Below are 11,049 nucleotides of genomic sequence, written 5' to 3' on the forward strand. Positions count from 1 at the left end.
ATGCAGGCTCAAGTACTCGTACAATGGACTATTTGGCCTTTTATGGCTTGTTCAGGCCACATTCGCGAACCAAAAGAACAAAAGAATTGACGATTGAATTAATGGTTAGCTAATGAGCTGTCCCCAAATGAACCCATCAAGGAGGGGTGGCTAGCCAATGGGGCGGAAAAGTCGAAGAAAATCATCGAGAATCATACTAAAGTACGAAGTTCATATACTGAGCCTAGAGAGCCCCATCTGCAGTTTTGCGCTCTTGACGCGCTAGATGGCGATTTCCAAAGTCAATACTCATTATGGTCGTTATCCCTAGGCATGGAGGTTTCAATTTAACTGGAGGTCCATCAAATTGTCGCCATAACCCAGGTATGCTTTGATCTCATTAGGAAACGGGGCTACAATGATGAGTTAGGCCTTACCTTGGATCAATTTTAACCCTCCATCCTGTTAGAGAGGTTACTGCTGATCATTTCCAGTCAATATAGTCCAATTTTCATGTATATTGTTGTTTATAATTCAAGATGATTGACATTGGAATTCCAGGATCGTGTAGTAGTTGGCCCCTTTTTCGCTCTGTAGTAAATAATAATAATCTTTATTGCGACTCTTGGTCATGTCATGGCGTAAAAGTAACTATAAAATAAAATCTGATGTATATACATTATACAAAATGGTAAAACAAGAAGAATGTCAAAAAGGTTAAGGCAATAAAATAATTGACTAGAAAGTGATATCACAATGAATATAACTAGAATTGGTTCAATGCACATGCAAAAAGGTAAGAGGTGAGTTGCAGATAGTACAAAGACAGGTAGGTAGAGGTAAGTGATGAAAATCTTGGTTATTGCAGTACAGTGGATGGGCCAGATTGAACAGATCCTTTGTCAACTCCCGTCGCTGATGGCATTTGGGCGGGAGCCGAACAAAGGTGCGTGACCGCCAATATTCTGAAGGGATGTCGGGCCAAAGACAATAAGGTGTTAGCAAGTCCTTGACCGGGAAGGACAACTTGTGTGCGGACATCACCTCCGGAAAGGTCAGGTTTCTAACACTGTTGGACACTAACCTTGCCAGCCCCATGGTGAGGGGCTCGGTTTCACATAGAAAATGTGTCCATGCATTGTTGGCATATTGGGGCACGCAGAGGTATGGCTTGAGGAGCTTGGTGAAGGTGGCATTGGCGGATTTGAGGGCGGATTGGGCGGAGTTGGGAAGCCAAAGATGAAGGCCGTAGAGGAAAATTGGGGTGACGTAGATCCGAAAGAGTTGAAGGACTATTGGGAGGGGAAGATTCTTCATGGGAAGTCTATTGCATATGTATCCAATCCTGGCCCTGGCCTTAGTTATTGTGGATTTGAGGTGATTGGTGAATGAGAGTTGGGTGGAGAAGGTGAAACCGACATAGTTAAAACTATTGACGATTTCAATTGGACTATTGTTAATATAGAAGGAGGTGGGAGGCACACGACCTTTATGGAAAACCATGGCCTTCGTCTTGTTGGTGTTGACTTGAAGGCCGTTCTCTTGGCAATAACTGTGGAGTGCATTGATGGCATTTTGCAATTCCACGGATGAATTAGCCAAGAGAACCAGGTCGTCTGCATATTGAATATATTGAATAGGAAAATGGTTGATGGTGGGGCCTTGGTGAGTGAGGGCTTCAGGCAGGTCGGATACATAAAGATTGAAAAGAATTGGCGATAGTGGATCCCCCTGCGGAAGGCCAATGGAAGTGAAGTAGCAGGGGGATAGGTCCTCACCAGAACAAATGGAGCATCTCAGTCCTGCATAGAGGTTGGACAGCAGGACACAGATTGAACGCGGAACTCCCCAGAGTTGGAGTTTGAGGAATAACCGCATTCGGTCCACCCTGTCGAATGCTTTGGAGAAATCCACAAAGCATCCATACACTCTCCTCTTTTTGCTGATGTTGGAATGCACAATTTCATAGAGGAGAGTGGCTGCCGTGGTGGTTGAGCGGCTTCTCCGGAAACCGAATTGGAACTGGGGAAGGAGATCCCTATCCTCGGCCAATCCGGAGAAGCGGGCAGCTAATAGGGTGGACATCATCTTCAAGAAGGGGTTCTCCAGGGCGATGGTCTGATGGTTGTTTGGAATGTCCCTGGGCCCTTCTTATGGATGAAGATGATGGCTGACTCCATCCACGTTGGTGGGAAGAAGGAAGAATGGAGGGCGAGGCTGAAAAGATCTTGAAGGAGTGGCTGGGTTTGGATCCGGAGAAGTGAAAGTTGGAAAGGAGAGACCCCAGATGTTGAGGGGGCTTTGCTCTTCATCTTCTTGAAGGCCACGTCCATCTCGGGTTCCGTGAAGGGCTGCAAAAGGGGATGGTGTTCTTCTGGGCAGCCCTGGACCTCCTCCACTACTGTTTCCGATGTTGATGCAAACAGTTCTTGACAGTGGAGGAGGAATTTGCTCACGGGAATTTCCGAGTTGGTGGCGGGCTTTTTGGCACGTTTGTACAAGCCCGCCATCCGGGACGAGGCCGATGAAGAGAGCAGGTTCTCCACTTCCAACCTTTGGTGGGCTGACTCGGCGCTCCTCAGAGACTTGTGATATGCAATTCTTGATATCGCATATTGCTCCCAAGTCTCCGGTGTTTGGCTCGTTTTGGCACTACGCAGTTTTTGGAGCATTTGACCCCTCAGCTCTCGATGGTAGGAGCTGAACCACGGGGTCTTGAGTCCTCCTCTCCTCCTCTGCACGGAGGAGGACTCTTTAAATGCTTGCGAAATGCCTTGGGCCACTGCAGCTGGATTGCTCACAGCCCCGGTGTTGATGGATAGCTGCAGGGCCTCAAGTTGAGCCGCGCACTTCTGCACATTGACCACGCACCTCCCATTTCGAGTCACGCCCAGATGATGGAAATTTCTGGGCATCTTGAAGGTGACTGAAATCGGGAGGTGATCAGACACGGCCAGTGGATGGACGAAACTGGCCGGAGATGGAATATTTTCTGATATGAAAATGTGGTCAAGTACAGAGGCGCCCCGGGAGTAGGTGTGTGTTGGGACTCCCGGGTCGGAGCGCAGAGTGATTCTCCATTGGCTCAGGATCTGGGCGAGCTCGGAGAATTCACTCGAGTCAGGACGGATGTTGAAGTCACCACCAATGATGACTTTCTCCGGATTCTTCACCTTCTGAAGGATGGAAGTTAGGTCCGAGACGAGATCATCATAGTCTGTGGTTGGCTGATAATAAACGCCGATGATGGTAAAGCCTTGGGCATCCACGGCTATGTGATGAGGAGAGGATGAGAGAAGGATGGGCTCAAAGCGTTTGGTAATATAGAGCTCCATATGTCAACATGTCTAAAAAATATTTGGACATTAGTAGAGCAAATCATGTACTCTATTGATTGCCCTTGTTTAGCAACGCATCTCAAAAATCTCAAAAGTGTAACAAAATGTATCCGAAATTGCAACGCAATGATGAGGCATTCTGAATTTCATTTCAATCTCCCAACAATGTGCTTGAATGTGGGCGACATGATTGCGCCTATACATAAACAAGGTAATTCCGACACCTCTGGAGGTCAGCCTGAACCCAGACTTGTTCCTTGCGTTTCAGTTAAGTGTTTGCACCAGATGGATGAAAACTTTAACTTGAGCCCCATTTTAACCTCTTCAAAATTTCGTTCCTAAAAATGTGGTCGGACAACTTACTCAAACCCGTTTTATGAAGCGTGCTGGACGACAGCAATTGCTTGACAAGGAGTCTTATTAGGGGTTTCTACTCTGAATTTGGACGAGCCATCTATGATTCAAATTTGCACCATAGTTGTCCTAAGTAGCTTTACTACGAATGAAACATTTTTTCCACCAGCGACAGGTTAGAGGAAAACCTGCGATTGCAGCGCCCTTGATCGATCTATATATGAAGTTATCTATGGTCCCATGCCTACAGAGATTGAAGAGTAGATTCGTTGTTCCTACAATCCAATCCAATCCTAACCTAACCTAATCAACTTACCCAAAATTGAGCATACCTAACCTAGGCTGCGGCGTAAGCCTGTGGCAACTCGGTTACAAGAATATAAAAATATTTTATACTAATGTCTTGCCATTTAAATAAAAGGTCTGCAAAAAAACCGAGGAAAAATATAGCAATGTCAAGGATTTGGGCCCTTGATCTCCAGACCCCGTCCCTTAGCATGCACGACCCCCAAGATTTCATACTGTAATAGCAAGGTTTTGTATAATATATTTTATTGCTGCGATTGAGCACTACATTTTTCAGCTTATTTGACGTTGCTCACACTTTTGACCTTGGGATAACGACTAAACTATAATCAGTGGATGTGTGCCTGTTGGTGTGCCAAATCACTGGCTACATTTAAAGATTCTGAAAGGCTGCATTGATCATGAAGGTAGAGGAAATATGTGGGCTCAATTGTGTTAGTTCATAGATGTAAAAGGTGCGCCCAAGACCCCGGTTTTTAAAGTAGGTAAGCTCAGCTCACTTGCCACTTAACTCGTCATCCATTTTTTTAATGTCAACTTATTCCCAAGGTCGGCATTTATTACAACGGTCAAGAACCTGAAGATATTGCGTATTCCACTATTGACAAACCAGGGATGAAAACAAGGTTTAAATGAAAGAAGAAAGCTTTCAAGGCCCATAAATTCCAAACACAAAGATGTATTGTGACACTCATCTTAATTCCTTGTAAAACTAGTGGCTTCTTTATTAAAATAAACCTAAAACCCTCCTAAATAACTCATTGGCATACTTTGTGTCCGGTTGAATTTAAGAGTTTTACGTCGCGGGTGACTAGGTAATTGAACGTGAAGAATTTGTAACTGATTATTATTATTTTAGCAATAAGTTCATTGCGATGTTTGGACATCTACTTGGTCACAAAATTAAGAAAGATGGTATTGGCTAAAATGCTCTCCACAATTTTCGAAAATACACTGGGTTGTTGGGTCTTTGTAATATTCTTTACGACTCTAAACTAGGTGGTGGTCAGAGATTAATATTTCGTGCAAATATAGCCGATCATCAGAGACTAATCTTCCACAACAATCACAGCTGTTGTCGATACGATACGACAGCTTGTCCTAAAGAAATCAAACGTTGGTGTCAGGGTGTCCAGAATAGGTACAAGACTCTCCAAGATCTGGAGGAAATTGATTAATTTCTTCTAGCATTAGAACACCCCTATATTATACTACCCCTCCCTCTCCCCTTAAAGTTAACATAAACTAAATGATAAGAATCGGACCAATCTGTGTCCAATCAATACTTCCCAGAAGAGCTTTTAAAATGCTTTATAGATTTGGCCACCCTGGGCTGACTCTTTCTCTTATGCTCTTGAGTTGCTCTGGCATTCACTTGCTGGCTTACCCGTCCTGACAGGGTGGTTGAAAAGGGTCAAGATTCACTTTGACGGACCTTTTGGCGCGCGCGCGCGCGCAAGCTCTTAGTCTCTACCACCATGGAAAACGGTTACTAGCCACCTTCCAACCTGGTTACTACTAGAGGGCTTGTCACAAGCCCTCTAGTTACTACCTCTTGCCCCAACGCGCGTGCGCCCCACGTCTATTCATAGAGTGAAAGAAATAGACCAGGGGTGCGGTTATCGATATGAGTTTTGTCTCCAAGATCTCTTTTCAATACCAAGTCTCTTTTTCCGCCAAAAGAGGAAAGAGGCCCTTAGCATAATGGCTTGAATTAATTGCCGCCAAAACAAAACGGTAAACAGAATATTGCCCATTCAGACAGAATGGCCGACAAGGAACTTGTTGACCCCGCCAAAATTTTAACCATTGCTCAAATCTGAGTTCTATCCATTGTAAGTGTTTTTTTTTGTCTGAGTCCAAAATAGATGCCAAAAAATAAAATATGAATACCCCTTCCCACCTTCCCACTGAGCTAAATTTAAAACTTACAAATGAACAAGGTATTTAGCTAGCACAGAAACATCGAAAGTAGGGGCAGCATGAAACTGGGAACCCTGAAAGATCCCTGAAAGATCGAGCAACTCTTCAGGGTTGGGCTCGTAGGAGTCAGCGCTTGCGCCAAAAGGTCCGTCAAAGTGAATCTTGACCATAAAATGCTAAGAAGGGATTGCGTATTTCTCTCAAAACTTGATAAGGCTTTTTCACCACCTTGGTGAGGTGCATGAGGCGAAAGGACAGGAGACGACTGCATCCCAGAATCCTGCTGTATGCACTAGGCAGGAGACGTCGATAGATGAGTGGGGAGTGGTTGCATGCCTTCATCCTTGTGGTAAAACATTACCACCTGATAGTGACCCGCTGGCCACCGGCAGCAGTTGTGGTTGTTTAGGAAGATTAGTCTCTGATGATCGGTTATACTAGCCTTCATCAAAGCCAATAAGAGTAATTGCGATGTTCCTCCTTGTGATGAAGAGCATGAGCACAGTTTTCTACTCGAAGACTTTGATTCAATGGAGGCTGCTAAAAAGAAGATACAGAGTGAAGAATTGGACAAATGGTTTGTGCCAGTGACCTTTCGAGATGGGTATGCGTGGTACCGATGTCGACATCGTGAACGCCCCACAAAGTTTCAGACCAAAGAAACCCCTAACAATACGTCCCCAAAGCCGAAGCGTTTGAAAACTAAGTTGACACCATATGGATGTCTAGCCGGATTTGTCGTAAGGAGAAAAGAACAATGTCGATGCGGGGACCATCGTTTCGCTCTCGATAAGATTTGTGTAAATCATGCGCCTCGATACCAGATCAAAGGTTGTTTGGCACATTCGCACAGAGTGGAGACTCGCTTCTGTAAAATATCTCAAGTAACCAGAGAGCATGCTAGTTTCTCTTTTAGAAGCTGGAGTTCCCAAGAAAGTAATTTTGGAGAGATATTGCAGTTCTGAGAACGACGAAAGTGTAACTACAAACTCGTGACCTTGAAAGATCTTGCTAACATATTAAGCACATCAAATGCGTGTGGCATGTTCTTAATGCCTGAAAGAGGAAGTTATCATCCTTTGATAAAGAATAATTTGACCGGATATCCCACCTTCGCCTTCTAACAAATGTTGAAGATTTCACGAAGGCGTTTAACGAACCACAAAACAAATAGGTACGTAACGTTGAAAAGTTGTTTGCTCCTGGTTATGTCATGTTAATACCAAGGCTAGGACACGAACATCTAGAAATATAGACTGTGAACGGGCTTCCCACATTTTAGGACTGCTCTGGGTGATGCCATCTCTGAGCCAGTTTTCGAAATGAAGTAATATATTAAGGAATAGATATCTTCTATTGAAGACTAGTCATTTTTTTAATTTCTACTTGTAAAGTTACTTGTTTCAAAGTTATGTTGTCAAAAGCTAATGTTGTTGACGCAGAGCAGGCCGATTTTTTTTTCTGATTACCATGTAACATTAACCACATCTACCCTGAGCATGACTTGATGTTGTCATACTTCTTGGTGCTAATTTTCAATAAAACGAATGGTTTAGAAGACACGTAACTTTCATTTCCGTTCGCACTCCACATCTCTAGAAGTCCTTTACTAAAATAAGTTGTCCTGTCCTTAGAATCACAAGCCAAATAGTTGGGACTATTTTTCTAAAATTTACGGTCCTAATGGAAGTTCAGCTACTCTACAAGAATGGGCTCGATGTTATAGTGATGGGGCTTTGTCCCACAATTTAGGTATCGAACGGTAGGTGTTTTTATTTTATAACCTATCAAATCTAATTTAAATCATGGAATTTATTTCAACTAACGCAGTTATCACCGCACTATAAAAGACTTTGGGTTGAGGAGGTCGGACCGGATCGATCGCTTGTCATCGGCTAATCGGAATTGATTGCTTCTTCCAACGAAAGCACGCAATGCTTTCTTTCGGTGTGAAAGGTGCAAAACAACCATCGAAGGCCCAGAAACTCTGTTTAATCAACCATCCAGACGAATCCCAAGTCCCATCTTACTCTGTCATAAAAAATCCCGTGGTTATAAGGTTATTAAGACAGATGATACCTCAGGAATGTTGGTCGAATATGATCTAGTGCCAAGTCGGTTTCCGTGTAATCGAGTTCTGTGCGAAGTTCATTGCGGAAAGTGCCCTCCTACTAACGCCTGTGATCATTATCTTGTGTGCTCGTGCCCAAGTTTTGCAAGAAAAAGATCTTGTAAGCACAGTCACATCGTTGCCATGGCTTTAAGTTGTCCTTCCCCAAGTTTGGATCATGACTATTGTTGGCCCCAAGTCCTGGGCACGTCCAACCAGTTACTACTGAGAGAAAAATTCTCCTTACCTCAAACCGACATCAAACCCATTAATGGTCAATGCGTAATTCCAAAGACAATGGAATGACCAATTCGTCCCAATCGGAAATTGTTCCTGAGGTGTGTATGAATTGAACTGGCCATAGATGTTGTAATTTATCTTGAAAAACTTTTCAATTATTCCAGGACCTCCGAGCAAAATTTTCTGATGTTCTTAGTGGCCTTGCTAACACTCTCAACAACGTCGACAGAGCCGAACAAGGAAAACCGCTAATAACACTTGAGAGGATGAATAGAGCGGTAAAATCTAAGATTTTGTGTTTTCCTAACGCAGATAACAAATAAAGACGAGAACGAGGGGATTCTGTTTTCCCACGGAAAAGTAAAGCGACGTGATATTTTTATGAAAAATGTGCTTTATGCCATGGCTATTTGTTTTATGATTCAATTCAATAATTTTCAATTCTGTGTTCGAGAAACAGAATAAATCTATGTGTCTCCACTCAATAGGGCTCTAATGCATGGAAAAAGGGTTGGAAGTGGTCGAATATCGAACGAGTTTATCAGATTTCAATTTTCAAGTGCAACTGATCCAGGTGGAAAAAAACTTTAGCTACAAATTGATAATGCATCGATCGATCAGTGTGGCAAGGAATTTCCAATAACTTTGCTTCCGGCCCCTGGATTTGAACCCACGACACCTGGGGAGAAGATTCTTGCCTTGTTCATGATGCCCCTTTAAACCGTTCGGCTAAATCAGCTCCTACAGTGAGTTGAATGTTTAGGCATATTTCTTGAGGATCATGTTACATGACGGGAACATATGTGCGTTTTTTGTTTTATTTTTCAAGGTCTTTTCTAACTGCTTGAAGGAATGTTGTGCCCAGTACTATCAAGAGGAATGGTTATAATTCGTCTATTTGTCACCTTTCCATCTTCATATGATATTTGATCTAGTCAACGAGTTTGAGTAACAAATAAATTGTTTGTAATCCCCAAATAAAAAAGTACAAATTCATTCACTACAAATTATTAGTAATACTAACATTTATTGCGACTCTTGGTCATATCAGATTGTAAATTTTATGAAACTGTATGTTTGAATATCGTATACGTACGAGTAGGTGATGAACATCTGGGTTATTGCAATAATAGGTGGGTCAGATTGAACTGATCTTTTGTCAGCTCCCGTGATTGATGGCATTGGGCCGGGAGCCGGACAAAGGTGCGTGACCGCCAAGACTCCGAACGGATGTATGTAGGGATGCCAAGGACAATAGGTTGTTACCAAGTTCTTGACCGGGAAGGACAACTTGTGTCCGGACATCACCTCCAGAAAGGTCAGGTTCCCAACACTGTTGGAGACTAACCTTGCCAGCCCATTGGTGAGGGGCTCAGTTACGCATAGAAAATGCGTCCCAGCATTATTGTCATATTGGGACACGCAAAGATATCGCTTTAGGTACTTAGTGAAGGTGGCATCGATAGATTGAGGGCGGATTGGGCGGAGTTGGGAAGCCAAAGATGAAGGCCGTAGAGAAAAATGGGGGTGAAAGAGATACTGAATATTTTCAGGACTATCTGGAAGGTGAAGATTCTTGATTGGAAGTCTATTGCACATGTATCCGATCCTGGCCCAGGCTTTGATTATCGATGATTTGAGATGGTTGAGTGGAGAAGGTGACACCGACATAATTAAAATTATTGACGATTTCAATCGGACTATGGTGGATATGGAAGGAGGTGGGAGGCAGACGACCTTTATGGAAAACCATGCCCTTCGTCTTACTTGACTTGAAGGCTGTTCTCTTGTCAATGACCGTGGAGTGCATTGATGGCATTTTGCAGTTCCACGGCTGAATTAGCCAAGAGAACCAGGTCGTCTACAGATTGGAGATATTGTAGGTACAGGAAATTGGTGGATGATGGGGCCTTGGTGAGTGAGGGCTTCGGACAGGTCAGATACATAAAGATTGAAAAGGATTGGCGATGGTGGATCCCCTTGCGGAAGGCCAACAGAAGTGAAGTAGCAAGGGGATAGGCCCTCACCAGAACGAATGGAGCATTCGAGTTCGGCATAGATGTTGGACAGCAGGACACAGATTGAACGCGGAACTCCCCACAGTTGGAGTTTAAGGAATAACCGCTTTCGGTCCACCCTGTCGAATGCTTTGGAGAATTCCTCAAAGCATCTGTACACTCTCCTCTTATGGGTGATGTTGGAATGCACAATTACATAGAGGAGAGTAGCTATCATGGTGGTTGAGCGGCTTCTCCGTAAACCGAATTGGTACTCTGGATGGAGATCTCTATCCTCAGCCAATTCCGAGAAGCGGCCAGCTAATAGGGTGGACATCATCTTCAAGAAGGGGTTCTCCAGGGCGATGGTCCGATGGTTGTCTGGAATGTCCCTGGGCCCTTCTTATGGATGAAGATGATGGCTGACTCCATCCACGTTGGTGTGAAGAAGGAAGAATTCAAATGACATGTTATGAACTATACCAAATGTACCTGAAATGAGATGAGGGAAGACCATACCACCGAGGTGGGATGTTGGTACAGAGTAGAAAATGTGGGATCAACAGGTTTTTCAAGTTCAGTTAGAGAATTCATAACCAATCGCAACCGAAAAGAGAAAAAATAGCTTGGAGATGATAATATGGATCTGCAATTGACCCTTCAAGTTGGCACGAACTACTAAAGCTCGCCAAAATAACATTTTTCGATGGCTGAGGAATAGTTGACTCTTAAATTTGACTCTAATATCTCAAATATGGCATCACTGAAAATTTTTGGTGTGAAAAAAATTAGAAATATAGCG

The sequence above is a fragment of the Tigriopus californicus genome, chromosome 2 (assembly GCF_007210705.1).
Source record: "Tigriopus californicus strain San Diego chromosome 2, Tcal_SD_v2.1, whole genome shotgun sequence".
NCBI classification, from domain to species: Eukaryota; Metazoa; Arthropoda; class Copepoda; order Harpacticoida; family Harpacticidae; genus Tigriopus; species Tigriopus californicus.